The sequence below is a fragment of the Nestor notabilis genome, unplaced genomic scaffold (genome assembly GCF_000696875.1).
Source record: "Nestor notabilis isolate BGI_N333 unplaced genomic scaffold, ASM69687v1 scaffold21688, whole genome shotgun sequence".
Taxonomy (NCBI): Eukaryota; Metazoa; Chordata; class Aves; order Psittaciformes; family Psittacidae; genus Nestor; species Nestor notabilis.
Window position 1 is genome coordinate 52200 of NW_009940854.1, and position 21423 is coordinate 73622.

The window sequence follows — 21423 nt, forward strand, 5'->3', positions numbered from 1 at the left end:
TAGTTGCTTGTATCTCACACCACATTTAGGATGTAGAATTGAGTAAAACAAAAGCAGCCAGACAAGAACATTGTGCAGGACCCTGTCTGCTCTAGCAGCTAAAGACTGCCAAGGAAGAAATCCCAAGGGAGTTAAATGCAGTCATACTAAAAATACTTGGGAAAAGCAAGCTAATGAAAACCCTGAAGGACCTCGCTTCTGATCACAAAGGCTATACCCTATACCAAGGCATATTAACACTCTACCAAATTGCTTCCCAAAAGAAGGGGATGGTCTCTCACAGGACCAGATTCTTCTCTTAAGAGATCTTGAAAGCCAAGCAGAGGCAGCTGGGATGAAAAATAAGCAAAGATTACTGCTTTGGCACTATTTATTCTATGAGCCAGTCATAATCTCTTCCACACTCAATAGCCTTTCACCATCTCCAGAAGCAACCAGACTCTTTATGAGGTCTTTTTGGTTTGCTTTTCTATAATAATAATAATATGCTTTTGAGTCAGCAGATGGCAAGCTAGAGAGACTTTTATGAGACATGTTTCTAGATCATCTATTTCAAATTAGTTCTCTCTTCAAACTAAATTCCAGCTCTCTTCACATACTCTTCTTCCCTGAGACTCCTACATTTCACATTTTCAGTTTGCTATCTTCTCTGGTAACTGTAACTTGGCAATTCCAGGCAGAGAGAAGGGCACTGGAATGTGTTGCTGACTTCAGCATATGCCCAGTACAATGTCTTTAGACTCAAAACAACACTCCAGCCTGGCCTCCCTCCGAAGACTACTGCAAGCTGTTGCTTATCAGCTTGTACAGTGTATTGAAAGCAGATGGACAAAGATCGCTGGCTGAGCACTTTCTGGTGCCGCAGTCAGTTGCTGAGCAGACTGTCTCAGGGCACGTCTGCAAACTACCCCACAGGCTCTGGAAACAGAGGTACCTCAGGGTGCAGTTCACTGCCGAGTGCTCTTCAGTGTTCTTTGAAAGTCTGAAACAGACTGAAAATAAATGTTTCACAGCTACGATGGGGCTTAATCTACTGGACAGATGAAGCAAAACCATCAACACCTCTAAGTACTCTGCCTTAAGTGGGTGGTAACCATCTTGTTTTCAGGACAGGCTCAACTTTCCAGTTGACAAGTAAAAGTTGTTGAAGGTATTCAGGAGTTGCTTCTACCTGCCTGTTTCTCAGCAGCGAATGGCTAAGGACAGGATATATCCAGCTGAATTATGAAGGGGTCTTTATAATAAAGCTCAGACAGCTAGAAAGAAAAAAATCCTGAAAGTTGAGTTGAAGCTTACTTATGATGCCTTTCAAGTCATTAACATCCTAAGAATATCTCATAGAAATGTGTACAGGAGTGAAAACCAAATATAGTTCAGACTTTGAGAGAAATTTCTCAACAAAAGCACTAAACAGGAGGGAGTTTACTGTAAAAGTGTAGACACAATATACAGAACAAAGTACATTTGACAGCATGCAGAATTAAATTAGGGAAAACTAAAATCAAATCTGCTCAACCATATGGACTAAGGCAGCAGAACATAGCTCAGCACCAAACACATCAGAAAGCATTATGTGAAGTGAGCAGCAATTCCATAAATCCAACAGTATCATTTTACTACCAGGCTATAGCAGGGTATTTGTCCTTGCATCCTCAGGGAGGTAACAGCTGATGCCTGGATTAAAAAGCACAGTATTAAAACACATGGCTGCCACCCATACTTGTAAGAAAATGCCTAGGAAAAGCTCCTAGTGCTACCACAACCTTGGTGACCTTGAGAAAGTTGCTTTTCCCCTGCATCCTGTGGCCCTAAAGTGTAAAACAAGAGCGAATACTTGCTGCCCCAATCCAGGTCACAGAGGAACCAAGTCTGCAATGGGGTTTAAAGTCACTGGGATTTGACACATTAGAAATGTTATTAAAACACCATGACAGTCTAGCAATGTTTCCATTAAACATCCCATCCTTCACACAAGTTTATGCTTTGGCACAAGACAAACAACGAAAAGAATTTCAGATGAGGCCTTTGCAGTAGGATATATTCCTGCATCTGGCAATTGTGTTCCCAAGACACAGACATTTAAACAGCCAGAAGTAATGAATATGCTTCAGTACCTTTGAGTGCTTGTGCAAAGTGAAAAAGCAGGAGAAACAGGTACTTGCACTCCATGGGGACTAGAATGTAACATCAGAACTAGGGAGCTATAAGCTTCTAGAAAGGAGAGACAAACTTTGGCACCCTGATATCCCCTCACAGCATAGTGCTATGCAGCATGGAAGCAAAAAGAGGAAACCAGGGTCACTGGACTCCAGTCCTCTAAAGCCTTGCTTCAGCAAGCTACTCTTTAGACACACGGCCAGGCCAAGTAGAACACCATGAAAATTAGTTTAAAATACTACATGAAGGCAGCACATGCCAACAATATTCAGCTGAAGCATTAAAAACACCCTCCACCCTCCTAATCTAGCTGTATACCCATGAGAACTACAGTTTACAGTGTACACCACCCTAAGAACACTCAAAGTTTATATTAACAGAGCAGCAAGGACAACTAAGGTTGCTGGTAACAAACCTGTATTTAAAACAGCCAGAGGTATATCACACACAGTATTAGAAAAGAACTGTAATTTACATCCCTTTTTTCTTACCTTTACCAAGGCAGACTAAGAGGTTTGCAACTGGAAGCTTATTTTAACTTCTGCTTTGCATTCAGGTAATTTTTCGTCACACCGTCCAAAGTGCTGCTGAAAATATGTTGTTTTTTCTGCAGTATAATTTTATTGCTGGCCTTCTGCCAAGAGTCTTTCTGGCAGCATCTCCCACAGTTGGAAACTGTGTATCTGGGTCAGAAAAGACAAGCCGCTTTTCAGAACAGCTCAATACATTTGGCAGAGATGCTGATATTGTAATTGAACTCTTTCAGCAACTCTTTTTATGATGTACCCAGACACCAAACAAAACAAGATCTGCAGTGTTGATTAATGTCAAAATAACTGACAGAGAAATATCAAAATAGTTTTCCCTCATGTTAAAAGTATCAACAAACTGAGGGGAACAGATAAGAAATTCAATTCATGAGGATTCAGTGAGAAGCACAGGGCAGAGAAATCTGCAGAGTATGACTGACCCTCCACTTGGGCAGGTATTATTTTAAATCCAGACTCCCTGTCCACTGCACAGAGCTGGTTTCTTCATTCTTCTCCACCATAAGAAGAGAAATCCTTGGCACTCATCACCATGTAAGCATTCTGTAAAGAAGTGCAATTGTAACACTGGGATACATATTTAATGAGACCCAGCCTGCTTCCAACAATATGCTCAGCATTCAATTTCACCTGGAGACTGTATATTCTTAGGAGTTTTATTATTTTCCAAGTAATGCAATTCCTGGCAAAATTGCATCTGGGTTAGCATTTAGAAGACTGGAATTTTCCAGCCAAATGAATAATTACAAAGCAACACTACAGTTAAAAGCCGGAAAGGTGCTTCCTCTGGCAAATCCCTACACTTCATACAACAAATACTTGAGTGTAGCTTTACTCCCTGTTCAGTTCTCACAACATTTTGAGAAAAGGCGCCTGTGCTCGGGAACCTCTTTGGAGCAGCCTCTGTCAAAGAGCCCCAACACACACTTTAACAAGAGCCAAAGACAGGGCAGGCGCATATTTGGTAAACAGGTCTGGAATCATGGCACCTGCGATCACCAGAACAGAGAGATCAAAGTCATCTTCCATGGTCCACAGCTCTGGCAGTGCTCACAGCGTAAGGGAAGCAGCTGCCCACTTGTCAGCATGGAGGAAGCTACTGAAAGAGCTCCTGGAGAGACTTCAGCTGTGCCAAGGACAGGCATGGAGAGAAAACCTGGGGACCCTGAGTTCAAAGATGCCACAAAGTACTTGCAAAGAACACATGCATTCTCCTCCAGATTGTAGAGCAAGAAATAAAAAAGCAACCAAAATAAATCACACTGGTAAAGTAGTTAAAGAAGTTGAAGATATAAAGCCAAACAATCAGGTAATCTAGATTAATGCATGAAGGTAACAGGAAACAGGGATGTGCAGAGCATAGCTCATATTTTTAGCTCCTGGAAAGAGGGTGAAGAAAAGATGGTCTAAGGGGAAATCATCACTAGCCTAACAGGAAGGTTAAAAATGGAACACGGAGGCACAGTGTGAGCATATATACAATCACTTAAAGAAGAAAATGCTGTATCTTATATAGAAGCACACTATCCAATCTCAGAAAGAAATACACATTAGTAGAAAAAACCACAGATAGCAAAATATAATGTGTAACAAAAAAAAACAGTTTTGAAGGAATATAAATCCTCCTTTATGATTCAAGTTACTCCTCACTAGTGAGGACAGGAAGATATATGACCCATTTCACCAAGTGCTCTTCAGAGCAGCACACCAGTTGCAGTCCTCAAAGTATGTTTTACATACATGTCCTCCAGATTTTTATGTGGCCTCCTGTCCCCCTACACCTGCACACCAGTCTCAGCTAGTGCTAGAGGTTATCTAATGAAATCCTGGCATGGGTGTCAAGATGCAAGACTGAGTAGAGAAAGAGCAAACACCAAAAAAGCATTTAAAAACTGGCTGTTGACACTTAAATAACAAATTGTTACATGAACATTAGTAGTTTAATGTATTCCTGCTCAACAGTCAGAAACATCCAAAACTGAATTGCCTGTAAAACTGAGCACTACAGAAACAGAAGTTGTTAAAGGGAGCACTTCTTGGCAGGTGTCTTAAAAATTAAATAAGGTTGAAAAAAATAATCACAGATTAGATAATGCATAAATAATTAATAACAAAGTATTCATATGGGACAAGGCAGAAACCACCAGTGGCTTCTCTGTCTGTGAAATGTTAAGCTGACTTCTATCATCCTAATACAAACTTCTGGCTAAACTGGACAATGCAAACCTGCTGCTACTTCACAGCACACACCCGTTTGTGAAGCAGCCATAATCTGACATCAGCACTCAAGATCATCTGAAGTTCCTAACAGACTATATTCATTTACAGTTGAAGAATTAACTAAATTAATAAAAAGGATCGTGTTACATTGAAATTACACCACCTGCAATGTCATCCATCCAGACACACAGCTGGTGTAAGCAAAATTCTGGATCTATGACTCAAAGTATATCCCATTCTCCAAAAGAACCACACAGAGCAGTTCAGTGCCATGCAGAGCTTCCCACCACCCAAGCTCTGTCCTGCACTCACATCCCAGCACTAAAGCTCTGTTAACCTTCCAGCTCCTATATACTTTCCATGTCGTTTGTGTCCACTTCCTTATCCAAGGCTTTCTTTGCTCCAGAACCGTAGTGGGAAACAGCCACAATGTTTAAGGGATTAAGAACAGGGATGTTCCTTCCCCAGCACCCTTCCTCTTAACTGAAATAGCTAAATAGCTGCAGTGCCCCAGTTTCTTCCCTGCTGTGATTCATAGCCCATAGACTGCAGGTTGACCTGAGCTGCAGCCTACCAACTACATTGACACACACAGCCAGGGTGTGGGAAAGGCCAGCAAGATGGACGACTCTTGATGGAAGAGTGACATCTTCTACAGAACTGTGAGGCCAAAGGCATACACATGGAAAAGGCTGCAGATCACGGCATTCCCTCACTATGGTGGCAACAAATAAGACTGGACAACTGACCTACAGTAAAACTAGATCTGCTTGTATTGGTGGTTTGCACTTTTCATCAATTCCATGAGGCAACAGCAAAATATCATTGCTCTACTAGTTGTTCCCTGTTCTGCATCCCAAGCTAAATCATATCTTGGTAGTTAGAAAGATGAAAGAGAAGAGCAGTGTGGATCCTAAACTTCTGTGCTGTAAATAAAACAAAATCAGTAATGTTTTCTTACAAGTAATACAATGTGAATATTATAATTGAGACTCATGTTTTTCTACTGTTTACATCAAGTTTCAATTTCAAAGTGTTCAGAAGCTTTTAAGAACAAATGCTGTCCTTCCAGCCAACGTTTTAGCAAGCCTTAATGGTGAAATTTAAGCAACATTTTCTCCCCTCAAGTTTCTTCCCATGTCAATATGTAAAGAAGCTGGCATTTTCAATATTGCAAATCCACACTGGCTACTGTGCACATCTGCCTTCCAGCCAGTTTAAACATTCATAACTCTGCACTTAAATGCATTTTCTCCTCTGCCACTCTTGCTGCTTCAGTGCCTTTTTGGTTTGTTTTTTTTTAATTAAAGGGAGATAATTTCAAAGGATTTGAAAAGGAAGAGCACTACACTCTGCAAGCACTGTGCAAAGAGCTCTTGTGCTCTCAGCCAGTACACCTCCTCCATCAGACTTTTACATCTTAGTTCCACTATGACTACTGAACAAATCCACTTTAATTTTTACTGCCTAATTGGCTATTTTGTCAAAGAACATCTTGTCAAAGGTTCTGGGTTACTTGAAGCTTCTTCAAGGTTTTTTCCTTGCCATCTCTCATCCATCCAACCCTGTTATTTTCTGTTTGTTTCCCTCATTCCCCTGTGTCCCAGATTATTATTTCCAGAAAAGTCTGAAACTCAGTGTCACAACGTGTAATGGCACAGAAGCATCTGAAACAAAATTTGTAACTGTGATCTTAGGCTGTTTCAGAAACCAAAGCTTCCTTTTGAAACACTTCCTTCACAACGCTGCAGATCTGCCCCGTACAGTCCCAGCAGCCCAGAGGGGCAGCGTCCTGGCTGCTGCACCACTCAGCTCCTCATTCCCACCTGTAGGGGCTCACCACAGCCCTCAGCTACAGCAAAACCAAACCTGCCGTTCAATGAATGAATTTCTTCCACATGACTGATTTGAAACTGACTTTTTAAGTCATTCATACAAAAGAGAGGGGAAAGAGGGATATTTAGTAGAATTGTTTCTAAAAAGCACATGTACCAAAAAGCAAGTATTCAACACCAATGAGGCGGTGTTAGTAATGAAAGCATTTGGAGTGAGAAGAACTGCAGAAATCCTGTCTGCCAGGCAACAGCTACCAAATTTGATTTCAAATATAGTGCAAGAACCCCTACAACAGAAAGCAAAGGGAATCTCTCTCTAGGGAACAGTACCCTGGCTGCCATCAATTTTCAGCCTCAGAACACAATTATTTACTTCACATGCACGATAACCCTACCAAAAGATTTGAATTAGTTTATCTAGGCATGAAAGCTAGCAACAATATCCTCATGAAAGTAAAACACCACCACCACACCAATGTGTTAGATGGCAGAGAAAGAACTGTTGGTCTGGCATCAGTGATTTAAGTCCACTATTTATGTCTTGAACAAGATTTTGTAGTAGGAAGTCCTGGCTTGGCCAAGAGGGAGAATAAGAGCCACAAACATATTTAGAGATTTACAAAACTAATAGTTTAAAAATCCCATTTCCCTGGAATGCCAGAAGACTCTCAGAATATTTTAAATTGGCTTAATCCAGCATCTTCTTGCCTCAGCAGATCTATGCTGCAAACATGTGCTGTCAGATCTGCCAACTTCAGTTGCAGAACTCATCTATTATTCTTCTCTCCAGTTAGCACAGCAGAGCTGTGTAAAAGGATAAAAAAAGCTAACTTTAGCAGGGACCATCAGTGGTGGCAGTGCTGTTTGACGACCACAAGCTAGGTTGCAAAGTTAATTTCTCACTGTGAGTTACATCTGTGTCTCCTCCTTAGGAACTTCCCGAGTCAAGTAATGAATTCTACAACCTTTTTTGTTTACTTATTTTTAATATGATATTGAGATAGAAAAAGATTAGCAAGATTATATCTAGGTGCCTGTACCACTATATTCTCCAATGTCTTTAGAGAACACAACTGTTGACCTTGAACTTGAGAAGTTACATTCAGTCAGGGTTTTTTATCTTTTGAATTCCAAATAAAACTTGGTGGACACAAGAAGCCAACAGCACAAATCTGCCAGTCTCACCTGGGTATCATTTTTAAGAACATGAACACTACTTTGCTGGTTTGGTCTCTTTTCTTTACATTTCATATAGGGCTCTGAATTAGTTTCACCTCTCTTCACAGATAACAATGTCATCTCTAGTGTGCCACTTCACTCACAGCAGCATGAAAGATGCTTCTTCATCTGTTAATAGAAGGCTCTTCAGTCTTTGCCATTCAACACTGTTTTCTTTAGATAGGTAATGAACATTGTACCTTGTTCTCCCTGTCAGCATTAAGCAACACATCTCTGAACAGCAAAACACAAGGCTGTGATGAACATCAGTGTCCTGGAGGCCACATGCTTGCCACAAGCACACAGCAAACTGCTCAACTCCAGTGTACAAGAGGGTGCATACCCGGTTTGACCTGAGGGAAGCAAACAGACTGCAATCAATAGCAGCATTCAAAGTGCTCTGAGCTTTGCAGGGAGATCGATTTACAACAACAAAATTCCTTCTCCCCAAAGCTCCCTTCATACACTATAGTTGCTAAAAGTAACACTTGAAATAATTATCAGGGGAAAGACTAGAGAAAAACAATCTAAGTTAGTTCATTTTGGGCTATTAACTGCATTTTGTGTCTAGCCACCTCAGTTCCCCCGATAACAGGAAACCTGCTGTTCCTAAAAGCAACATTGAAAAATAAAATAAATCCCATCAAAAGAAGGTGCACTTGGAAAGCCACAACCTGTCAGGGTAGGAGAGTGCACAGTTTAAGAGGCAGAGGGCAGGTTCAAAACCAGAATTAAAACCAGCTACTATACAAACGGATGGTATTCTCCTAAACTGGGCAATAGGACATAAAACCTTCCAGCCCTCAGTGAGAAGTTATGAGGAAACTAGGTAAGAGTCTTGATGTTTTTATTGCCTGCTTAGGCCACGTATGTAAATCTGGGTCCATGTCACATCATCATTAATATAGGATATCACAGCAAGGAGTACAAGAACATTGACCTCTGGTCTTTTCAGCACAAAAAACCTGCGTGGTTTTCACAGTCTATACTTTTAGTGGTAAAAGACTGTCAGATTATAATGCTGTCAATCCAGTTTATTCCACAGTTCAAACAAAATTCAGCTCTAAACCATGAAACTTTTGTGTTAATGAGAAGAAAAAATAAGTACCAAGATGTGTTGCTTTGTGCACTGAAAGCACTTGCTTCTGCTGCTTTACAGGTTCTCCTATTCTCTCTGCGTGGCTCCTCTGCTGTGAGACAAAAGTCTCTGTATTGGGCTTCTCAGTGATATTTGCCAACTCCTATACTTGCTGCACCAGAGTGTTCAGAGGCCAGTCAGAACTAACTTCAAAAGTCAGTTCATCATTAATTAACTGCAGAAATACATTAAAGAAAACAACACCAAGGTGAAAACGTTCTTCCAAAGGCTTTTTGCTTGTTTCGAGAGGAACAAAAAGGAAGTAATTAAACCTGGGTAACACTTTTCACTTAGCATCTTCCTCTAAAGCATTTAGAACTCACACTTTGAAGGACCAGGAAAAGAATGTCAGAGCCACCACTGCAGAAGTCTGAACACAAAAAAACCTGTCCCTGAAATTCAGTGGACAAATTCTACCAGAGAGTTTCATGCTTTACCAAGACAAAATCCAGAAGTTAAATTTAGAATGATGATTTCTGCAGGCACTCAGATGTTTCTGTTCTAAATTTTCTAGAAATTGCAAATTAGAACTTGGCAGACTTTAAACTGACCCAGCATGTGTCTCCTGTAATCCAAATCATATTCTGTCCTATTACTCTGCAAAACTGTTAGGAAAAAATATCATGCCTTTCAACACATGGTTTCAGACGAGTGACAGAGACATTCCATTTATCTCTGTGCTAAGAACAAAACTTAAGTAGTGTTTTTTCCCCTTGGAATACACTCATGAAAATTAAAAGCTAATAGTGGAATCAGTTGTCTCCATTGGAGAATAAGCACAGTTTGCTGAATACCACCACTTACATAACTGTATTAATTCAAAGTGGTAATTTTTTTCCATTTACCATGGGGAGAATATATCACATTTCTAGACTCTCTGATCTCACTCTTAAATACTGCAACTAGATACTCACCAATGCATGCGGGTGTCACCAAACTCTTCTGTGGAAGCAACTGACAGTCCCTCCAAGTTCACTAGAACGGTCTCTGCAGCTACTCGAGATCAAGTATTTTGCAACACCACAAACAACAAGTTGAATGAACCAGCTCAGAGGTTACAGACCAAAGACATCTGGGAAACTATGTCTCTGTCTACCAGTAAGCAGGCAGTACCACCAATGTTCTGTTGCTGACCTGCAGGAGATAGCAATCTTCAGGCTGGACTAAACAGCAGAGACTAAAAACATTACTCAGTCTCTTCCATTTTGATTGCAGTATCAAGCTTCAATGTGCTTTTATTAGCAAAAAGTTATCAGACCTTAGCTACATGAAAAGAATTTCACAACACTTCATAAACATTAATTCTCCAATTGCTGTAGTAAGTGTAAATGTTCTGCTGTCTGCATTTAGAAGAGACCCCATTGCCCAATAACTTAAGAGACTTGCCCAGTGCCATAGTAAAGCAGTGGTAGGACTTGGAAGAATAGTTAGTTTTTCATTTACTATAGGCACTAAGCGTGGAGCACGCTCTCTCCCCTCCTCTCTAGTTTTCCACCCTTTATTTGGGATTCTTTAATTTGAACAGGCACTGCACTGCTGGCTGCTTTTGCTATTCAGTCTCTCCCTCACAGGACCTCACAGTAACCGTCTACAGGTCAGCTTGGCAAACTGTCATAGCAAATGCTTGACAACGGTTACCTGTAGATTCATGAGATTCAAATTAGCAATTCAGTATCTGAATATGGAGTGAGACTCAGGAGTCTAATTCAGAATGTGTCCTATTTTCAGGCATCAAATTTTTCTGAGCGCTCCCACTCTTTTGGAAGTCAAACTGACATGGACTCAGGAACCTTATGTCTTTTTCCAAAGAGGACAATGGAGTCCCTCTTTTGCTAGGCAGCAGGACACACAGAGTCTGTTCTCTGGAAGAACTGAAGCCAGAAAAATAAGAGCATTTCAGGACACTAACACAGGACCTGAGCCATTCTGCAAGATAAGGGGAAGCTTTGCAGCCCCACTCTGTAAAATAGCCTACTCCTTGCCATTAAGCATCTTACTCTGGACACTAAATTCTAGCATATTTTTTGGTTTTGAATTAAAAACCAAAGGCAGTTGTCTTTGCCACTTGGTGTTTCTGAAGCTCCTCACAGCATAGGAGCAAGCTATGGAGGATAGGGATATTCATTTTTCTCTCTCCTAAAACAAAGAAAAATCAACCCATAAACCCCAGTCTTCACACTAGGTATTAGGCAGCTATCTAAACCACCCCAAAACAAACCAAGAGGATGGAGGGTCTGACAGCATCTCTTACAAATCACAAAAATGAATCGGCAGCTTCTGGATAACCAGGAGTACACGTGTGTCATCACTTCCCCTGCCCCAACCCCAATCGCACACCTCCAACAGTATCCCTTCAATCTTCCCCACACTAAGCTCCCGCCATCTAATTGCAGTTTATAAATTCTGTGAGTTCATTCAGGATGGCTACTTTGATCCAACATCAAGGAGACTACAGACTGTGTACTTCACTAGGATGATCCCTACAACAAGCCCAACTCTGCCTAAAGGTCACTTTTCATCCCTATTGATGCTACTTTTTCCTACTTCTAACCCCATCTTCTCTTAGCAAACACATACTGCTTCCCTTGGGCTTCATGTGTTCTGGATATTTAGATGTCCAGGCAAGCAATTTTGTCTCCTGTAATCACAGGTTTAAAAGCTACCAGCTCTTCTCCTCCCCCCATACTGAAGATCCACCTTGTTTAGTTGCTTCTGTGCTGGAATACCTGCAAGCTGTAGCTAGTACATAGACTGACAAGTTTTCTGATCTGTTGCAACACTGAAATATGAAGAAAACTTAATGCTGTGTTTTGTATTATTGAACTATCCAATCTATCAACACAAACACTACACATGCACACAAAGTCTTTTCAGAAGATATTCCAGACTTTGTTAGAATAGAGTATTTTCAGCTGGAAGGGACCTACAATGATCATCTAGTCCAACTGCAACACAAGAGGAGCACAGATAATGGAAATGGAGCAAGGAAAAGGCAAGTGAGGGAAAGTACAGCAAATCCCTGTACTCTCAGCCAGAAGTCAATCTTTTATGTACTGAGCTTGAGGCTTGCTACTGTACTGTGTGATGAGGGTAAAGAGAACTCATTGAGACAAGGTGCACCTGCTAAAACTGGCAGTAAAACCAGTTGACTACTGCAAATCAGTTGTGCCCAGCGCAAACAGAAAGCAAGTCTTTGTTCTTCTGGCACAAGAGAACTCCATTACTGCAAGGACCACATACAGATCAGACATTTACTAGCAAAAGAAAAGAAGCTAGACAAGGGATTTATATTAAAATAAAGATTACAGATCACAGTATGAAAGAAAACAATAAATATGCCACTGAGTCCCATGCCCAGACAAGCTCTCCTCGAGCAGTTCTTCCTCTGAAGGAGAGCTGCAAGGAGACAGCCTGAGCCAACACTTTCTACAGCAACTGCAGAAGCACCAGTACAATGATATTCAAACCCTGCAGTAACTGCAGAAGCATCAGTAAATAGATACTCCAAACGCTGAAGGAACATTTGACAGTTTCAGCTGGACTCCCTTTACCTCACTGGGCAATTAATTGATCCCAGTCTGCTTAGTTCAGCTCTGTATTTGCTTGTTTCCCTGCAAACTCTTTCTGAATCCTCTTCAGCCATGATACTCTTTCAGCACACTTTTCCCCTCCAAAATACAGAACTTGACACAGCCATCAGAAGAAGTTTTGTAGACACGGTGCTGGAAGGATGACCAACATCACCCTATAAAGGAGACACCAACTGCATCTTTGTGTGGTGCTGCTGCAAGTTCTGACTGAGGGTGGAATGCTGTTATGACAATGACACTATGCTCATGTTGCAATACTAAAAGCACACTTGGAAGCATCTCAACAGGAACCAGACCAGAGGCATGCTACCACCCAACTACACAGAAAATGCAGATCCATCTGTAACGTGATTATTTTAACACTAACACAGAATCCATTAAGGAACACAGAACATTGCACCTATGCGCTGTAAGTTCTTTAACTAAGAACTATAATTTACTGAAGAATATTTGGGGCAGACACATCTCATTTCCCTTTTCGGAATCTGCTTTAGTAAGTCACAGTGCCTCAACAGTTGCAGCTTTATCAGTAGTCCCATATAAGCACTGTTTCCAAGAGTTCTTCCTTAGCTCTGCAGTCATACTTCATTTCACACTGAAACTTGGCACGAAGCTCAGGCTCCTGACCCATAGCAAGAAGTTAAACAACACTGCTCGTTTGTTTTTAAAAGGGTCAGGAAGTCTCCAGTTTCAGGTTCTTCAGTGTTCGGTCTGGAGCAAATATACACAGTCCCAACTCAAGAACATTCAGTATTCAACCCCAGTGTGCAAAGAACAGGGGTTAATCAGAGATCTGTCAAATATGTACTTTGTAAACTGCTCTTATTATGGTTTATTACATGAGGTCACATCCACAAAAAAGGATTTTTGGTCAAGAGTTCACTACTTACATAATGCTGACTCCCAGCTACCTGCTTTAAACAATATCCTTTATCTCATGAGCTAACAAAGAGGAAAATGACTGGAAGATAAAGCAGACTGCATGGAAATAATCAACCTGCAAAAGACAATCTTATTCCCACACGGAATGTTAGAAGAAAAGACACAAAGACAAAAATATTTTGATTTTATTTTTATGCCTTTTATCACAACTGATTCCAACACTACCATCACTATTCAGACAGTGACAGCTGTTTTTTCTAAAATGTGGAATACTATGAAATCTGAAGTGAAAAAGTATCTTATAAGTTGATAAAGCATAAGCATGCAAAGGAGACTTCTACATCATATTCATTCCTTAGCAGGCTAGCTTTGAAGGAATAAAGAGTACAGTTCCAGCCAACCAACTTCTAATACAAAGTAACATTAAAAAAAAAAATATATATATATTTATTTAGCAACTACAGTGTCAGGTTTCACATCATTTGCTAAGATTGACTGAAAACTCAACCAAATTCTTTAAATTGCCAAAAATACCCCAGTTACAGGAGGTTCTTGTTCGCCTCCTAGGTGGGAGTCATGATTCTTTTCTCTTACACAAATTTAGACAACTGTGTTCTCTCTTCAGCCTCCTGGCCATCTGTAGAGATGAGGAGGTGTGTACAGATGTGGGCTCAGAGCAGAACAAGCTACTTGTCTGAGCTCATATTTTTGGCAGTCACCAATTTCACCCTCACCCACCAGAAGCGGAGAAGTTACCAGCTTTGTCTCTCCCCACACTTTCCCAGTATTTGCCTTTCTTCCTGGCTTTTCTAGAACACTTGTCACCATATTTACCAGAGTACATGTATTACTGGCTTCAAAATAACAGTTTCTGTAACAGAGTAAAGCATTTCAGGCCTTTAGAGGTGAAATTCCGACCGAAAGGAAGGGAATTGTGTGGTAAATCAGTGGCAGAACCTGAAAAGAGGCCAAATGCTCCCCATATCAATACTTTCACTTTAATCACTAGACCTTCTTCACTGATCAGTGTTACCCTGTGCCTGGTATTGAAGACTTTACCCACTGGGTTTTTTACTGGTTTCCAGTTTTAGAAGGAATGCTCACAATTATTCTGGGCTTGACTGTGACATAACATCCCCAGTTGCCATGCATAAGCAGTGCTGCGTTTGAAGCCCGGTCGTACACTCTTTAAGGTCATCCAAATGGCACAGCTGATTACTTTAAAGAAACAAATTAAGTCTCTGTATGACTTAAGACTTGGACAGCATGACCGGGTAACCAAAGATGTCCTAATCTATTTGTTAAATCCAATTATCTAGACATCAAATCAAGAGATAATGAAGCATTAGGACATTGAATAGCTGCTTACCAAATACTTTTAGCTCTCTGAAAAGATGACAGTCACTAAGAATCTATGACATGGAAAAGGTGTTCTTCAAAGCAGAGGTGGGGAGAAATCAGTTTTTGGGCATTTATGCTTTCCTCTCATCTTCTGTTGAGTTAAACCAGCTATCAGAGTCAAGGGAAAGAAAAAAAAAGCAGTGGAAGAGGAGTAGAAATCCAATCTAAGTCTCTATACCATATGCATTTACAAAATAATTCCAGCAAATACCCAGCTCCAAATAGGTTCCCGGGTAGGATTTCTGTCTAGGTTACCTATGGGGGGTGTGGGAAACTCCAGTTCTCAGTGTACTTATTGTTCAGGAAAGGAACTGCAGAAGCCAAGAACTGAGGCTTTTCTTTCCTTTGTTTCAGGGCGAGGAGTTACACAACTAACATCAATCTGAAGTATTGCTCATTAAGAGAAAGGACCCTTACCTAGGTACAACTTTCATGTCTCTCTATAAAAAGAAACAAAGAACAAAATTAGGCAGTCAGTTTCCAGAATCCATCTCTACAGTAAAGTACAGTCCAGCTTGAAATTTCTTACTAATCTACTTTGAAGTCAGTCCAGGCTTGGCTCTGGGGTGCACAGCTACCATAGGATATGCTATTATGGGGCTAAACACTTCCCAGATTTTTATGGGTATCTTCCAATCCACAATTTTCTCTACAAACACTTCATAGTCTTCTACATCCTCCTCTACAGATTCCTTGCAACCACTTAGTTTCAACTATCTCACTTGGAGTAACGTTCCCTACTTGTCCCATCATACCACAGCCCCCAGCTTTCCAGTGGCTGTGTGTATTCTCCAGTACTTCACATCTAAAGCTGTACATCTACAGCTGCCCCTTCCATTAAACCAAAATATTAAAAAATTGTTGTATTATAAATACAGAAATTAAGCAAAGTAGATCAGGAGAAAAGTGCTAAGTACAGAGAGGGTCAAAAAGCAGACTACAGCACCCCATAACCAGAGAAAAAGAGCAGGTTTCCATGTACAAAGAGCTGCCCCTTAAGCACAGAAGTATCAAGAAAATCAGAATAAACAACTAATTTTTCTTCTTGTCCTCACCCAGATTCAGCATCAGCCACATGCCTATCAGAACATCTCAGGGCACAGCTGGAAAAACCAGCCATGCTGGCTGTGCTCACTGCTACTACCACTCCCCACCAGCTGGGAGCTACACCAGCGCACCACAACCAGGCTTGGACAAGGTAATTACCACCACATAAACAGCTGCTATTTAAATCCAACTCCAAAATCCACTAAATATCAGTGGATCTGAAAGAGCTAACTAACAACAGGTTATTTGTTTCTGTGGTTAACAAAAGCATCCACAACCCAATCCCATTCATCTTATCTCCATCAGGTTACACCACTGGACCCTTTATGATCATGCCATACTGTAACAGAAGCGCAGCACCGGTTCTGCTCTTGCAGCTGCCTCCCACGGGACAGAAAACTCAAATGCCCTTTTTTTAATACAACCTGTAATTTGTTTTTTACATGACCTGATTTGCACAGTCTTAACTGTAGGCTTTCACCCCGACTCCAGGTGATATGTCTACTACAACCATTCCATGTCCTGCTAAGCAGGCTGTAAAAATACCATTTCACTTAAATACCTTCTTTATCCAGGTGTTCACCAGCTAGTAATTTTAAGGTCACCGCCTATTTCAGCAATAGCAACTAAATTCAGCTGGGTGCAGCATGTGCCTTGTTTCCACCTGAATTTTGTGCACTCTTTAAATAGCAAATAGGAGGACATTCTAGAGAGAAAGCGTGTTTATGGGAAGGGTTAAACAGGATCTCAGTAACAAGGCTTTGGCTGCTACACCATAACAACAAACAAAGCCACCCAATACCCTGCAAATGATTTTTTTATGCCTCCCCTCCAATATTAACCATGACTTATCACAATCCACTCTTACAGAACCATTTAAAATATAGAATAAAAAAGGTCTATCAGTTTCACAGTATCATTGGCACTAGGATAAACCAGAATCTTCATGGAGGAAGTCAGCAGTACTGCATGCCCAGAAAGATGCTGCTCCCAAGCCTTGAGTCTCCTCAGCCTGTACCGTGGCTGTTTTGCCAAAGCTCATTTCTAAAAACACACAACACTTATACCAAACCAGCTTCAAAGAGCTCATGTGCCTGGGCTTCACCCACACCTGCAGTCTGCTGGTGCTTCTCCAGGAAGGCAGCAACTGCCAGCTGAGAGCTAGGATAGGGGCAGATTTTGTCTAGGGTCATAATCAGTCGGATACCCACATGTAACATCATACCTGTAATACTAAAGATGCTTTAGGGCCCCATACTTAAATCACTCTGCTAGCACTTGAATTTGCAGTAATACAAGTCAAACAAGAAATGTGTTTAGTGTAAGTGCCTCCCCTCCCAAGACTCAGAGCAAACAGGCCTCTAAAACCAGGTGCCCTTTTCTGCTACTACTAGGGAGGGTCAATTTCTAAGATGCAGCATCACTTTCTCACCATTGAGTTCATTTACTGTCAAGCCAAATGACAAGTTCCACTTCAATCAACATTTCACTTCTTCAGCACTAATTACATCAAAGTTTAAGGTCTGAAAATGTTAATCAGTTTTGTTTTCCAAGATTTCTTCAAGATCTGGGACATGTCACGGTTACCTACTAGTAAGTGTTCTTCCCAACCAATATTCAAACATTTAATTTTTCAATAAAGTCAATTTAGAGTAAATGCACAAAACCAACAAGCAGCAGCACAATTTAATTTGCTGTGATAGCCAGACACACCCCAATTTAACTTTATTTTTAAGCACGCAATTAAGAGTAATTTAATTCCCCTACGTAGACATTACATGAAAGAGAAACATTATTGTAAGAAGGGCTTAGTGCTATTGGTACACAAACCTTAGGACAGATAAATTAGGCCCTAGTAAAACAGCATATAATTTACATTTTGTTAAGTCAATCACGAGTAGCATCTTGAGGCTCTTAAATAGCATGCCAAACCACAACACAAGAGAACTAATTCAAAGCAACCCATGTGGTAGGATCACTTAAGTTTCCACAATCCAAGAGATCCCCTAAAATGAGTTAGCAGTTGGATTTCATAAGATTATTCCTCTTTCACATTCACAGAATCATTAGGGTTGGAAGGGACCTTAAAGCTCATCCAGTTCTAACCCCCTGCCAAGGGCAGGGACACCTTCCACTAGAGCAGGTTGCTCCAAGCCCCTGTGTCCAACCTGGCCTTGAACACTGCCAGGGATGGGGCAGCCACAGCTTCTTTGGGCAACCTGTGGCAGGACCTCGCCACCCTCATAGCAAAGAATCCATTTGCACCTTTAATTTATCAGCATGTTATAAAAATATTTCACTCCAAAAGCTATAAAATTTTGCATAGTTACAGAAAAATCAATGAAGTAAAACAACAAGGACACAAAGTTTAATAATCTACGGCCTTCATTACTTGAGAAGCCCATCAGCAAAGGTGTAGGGGCCCAGCAATACAGCAGCCCCGCACAGCTGCACGGAAAATCCACACAGTGGGTTAGTCCCAGCGTTCCTGGTTTTGGCAGCAGAGAAGGAGGGTTAGAGCAGCCCAGTACCATGCTTCACATACCTTTTGGTAACAGCAGAACTGATGACATACCCTGAATCTTTTCTTACACTTCTCCTATACCCAGCACCTTGTCCACACTCCAGTACCGCACAGGGAATTAACAGAAAGGTCAGTATATGCATTGAGGAGCAAAAGTATGAAGACAGCAGACCAACATGGAACAGGGTCCAAGAATTCTGTCCTCTTCTATCCCGTGGTGTTCAGAGTTAGAGGACCAGAAACATAACCTAATTTAGCTATGAAATAAAGCCCAAAAAGCCAAAGCACAAGAAGCTGATGCTAACCCACTCGTACCATTTGGAAGACCCCTCTGCATGCTTTTTTTCTTCAAAGGACATGAATTAAGGTTTTCAGAAAAGTTAATGAGAAACACTATTCCTCTGTGAGCTGACACAGTGCATGTGCCACTGCTTTCTGTCATCATTGCTCAGTGAAAGGCTTGCACATAAGAAGGAAAAACTACACAAGTGCCAAGAAATGCAGAAGCACAACTGAAAAAATATTGTCTCTGGTCTTGTAGCTTGTATCAATTATCACTTTTAATAAAAAATATCAGCTTAGGCTTCTGTTCCCGTAAATACAAAGTACAAAGTTTCTATTTCTCAAATCATGCTGCAAGGACAACAAATGTTTTCAAACTGGGGTTTCTACAGACGTGTTTGAGACTTGCATTTCTCTGCTGTTTGAATCTGTAACCGGTTTTCATTTCAGCACTGCAGCCTATACAGCAGCAAAGCCATCTTTACTTGCCAATATTGCTCAGTTTATAGCAAATCCAGGACACTACATCAGCCAAGTGCTCCTCGTGGGTATGTTGTCAGAACAGAAGAGTCCTCCCTCCCCCAACCTCAATACAAAGTGAGCTACACAAATCAAAATGCTGTGCTTAAGTCCTCTGTACCAGATGTACCATGAATCCTAACTCACCAAGAGCTGAAAGGGAGTCTGGTGAGGTGCAGACTGAACATGTGCATTCTCACTTGCCTCAGATGACTGACACCTTCCCAGGTACTTTCCTACTTTCCTCTCAACTGCCCCAGTGCTCTCTCCCCAGCCCAGCCTGTAGAAACACACAGTCTGCCACTTTTTTCACTCTTTCATATTTACACTTGGACACGTTGGTCACTTCTAGATGTATGTACATCACCACAACCCAGAACAGGACTCTGCAAACTTCTTGTGTGTTTTAACAGACACTTCAACAAACATGCTCACAGTGGCTTTTTAACACACTCAAAAGCTTGTTAACCAGCCAGGCATTTCCCTCTCCCCTCTTTCCAGCTATGGATGTGCTCTTCAAAGAGCTCTATTTACATGCCAAGTTACAAAGTTCAACTGCTTCCAAAGCAACGTGGAAAAAAGCACAGCTTTTACCATTCTACAGTGAGGTTTTTCACAACGTGAAGTGACTTGGATTCCTTTTCCTTAATTTCCAAACAGGATTTCACAGTTCAAACAAAAAAAATAGTATCTCAGTCCACCCACAGGCCTTTGATGAACACTCACTGAGGGGCTTCAAAAGAAGAGCGCTCTGCAACCTTAAGCATCATGTTACCCATGGAAAAAAACTGCTTTCAAGCCAGAAACAAGGGTCACCAAAATCTGCATATCCACCAGAGTTTAAACTACTTCTCATGCTTACTCTTTCTTCCCATTTGCTTCCGAACCATTCATTCTGCTATGAAATCAACTGTGTCTGAAATTCCTTCTTCCAGGACAAACAATGAGGCTGGATTTGGTCACTTCTTCAGCAGCATTCACACCAGGTCACAGCTGGGGCTCCCCCTCAGCTCTCCACACACAAGTGTTTCTAGAAAGAAATTAAGTCCTAGATTTCTACCTTGCATTTAGCCTGTCAACCACGTGGAGCAAGAAGTGGCACCTCATCAGAACCGTTTTTGTGGAGAGCCAACAATATTGTCAGCAGTTCAGTAATAATGATCAGTTTGGATGAACAACCTTTGCAAATAAACCCCCTTTATAAAAACAGGTGTAGGAGAATTAACAAGGACTAAGGATTCTCCTAGAAACGCCAAAACAGCACCAGACTTGCACTGTCAGGGTCAAGGTTCTGAGAAACAGAAAACTGAAAATATTAAGAGCCAACTATTAGCAATCCTTACCCACTCTTTTCCCCATTCTCTCCCTCCATTCTATACCAACATGAAGCAGAGGGAAATGATTGGAAAATTCCAGAGAGAAGAAAATAACACATGCCAAGAACTTCCAGAGGCAAGTCCAACTTCCTAAAAATGACCAGGAATTTAGTAGAAGCTACAGCCAGCTGCCATCTGCTGACACAGATTTCTTCTTCTTCCCTACACAGGAAATAACTACAACCCAGCTTCTACAAATGCTGGATGGCCCATCTAGGAGATGGAATATTTAAATTCTTGGAAAACACTTTTGCTTTTCAGAGACTCTGAGAAATGACCTTGTGCAAATGAAGGAATAAAGAGACACTCTCCAGCCTTCCTCCTTTCCCAGTCCAAAAGCTTGATTTTCAAGGCCTCCCGTCAACTACAGACAGCACCATTCCATCCTTCCTTCCTTCCTGCAAACATCAGGCTCTCTCTGCCTCCACTGTTGCTTCCTTTGGGTCTCTCAAAAAATGGTTACCATATCTTTAAAAATAAGAGCATGTTCTGCAAACAATCCCTGCTCCTCCATTCCTTCCTTGAATGAACGAAACCATTCTGATTTTCTGTCTTTACCCTAGAAGGCCGGGTTTCGGATGCTCACTAGAACACACAGCTATTTTCATGTAATTTCAATAGCCCAGCTATTTTAATTTAAGTTAAACTTCCGAGCTATTTTAATTTCAATAGCCCAGCTATTTTAA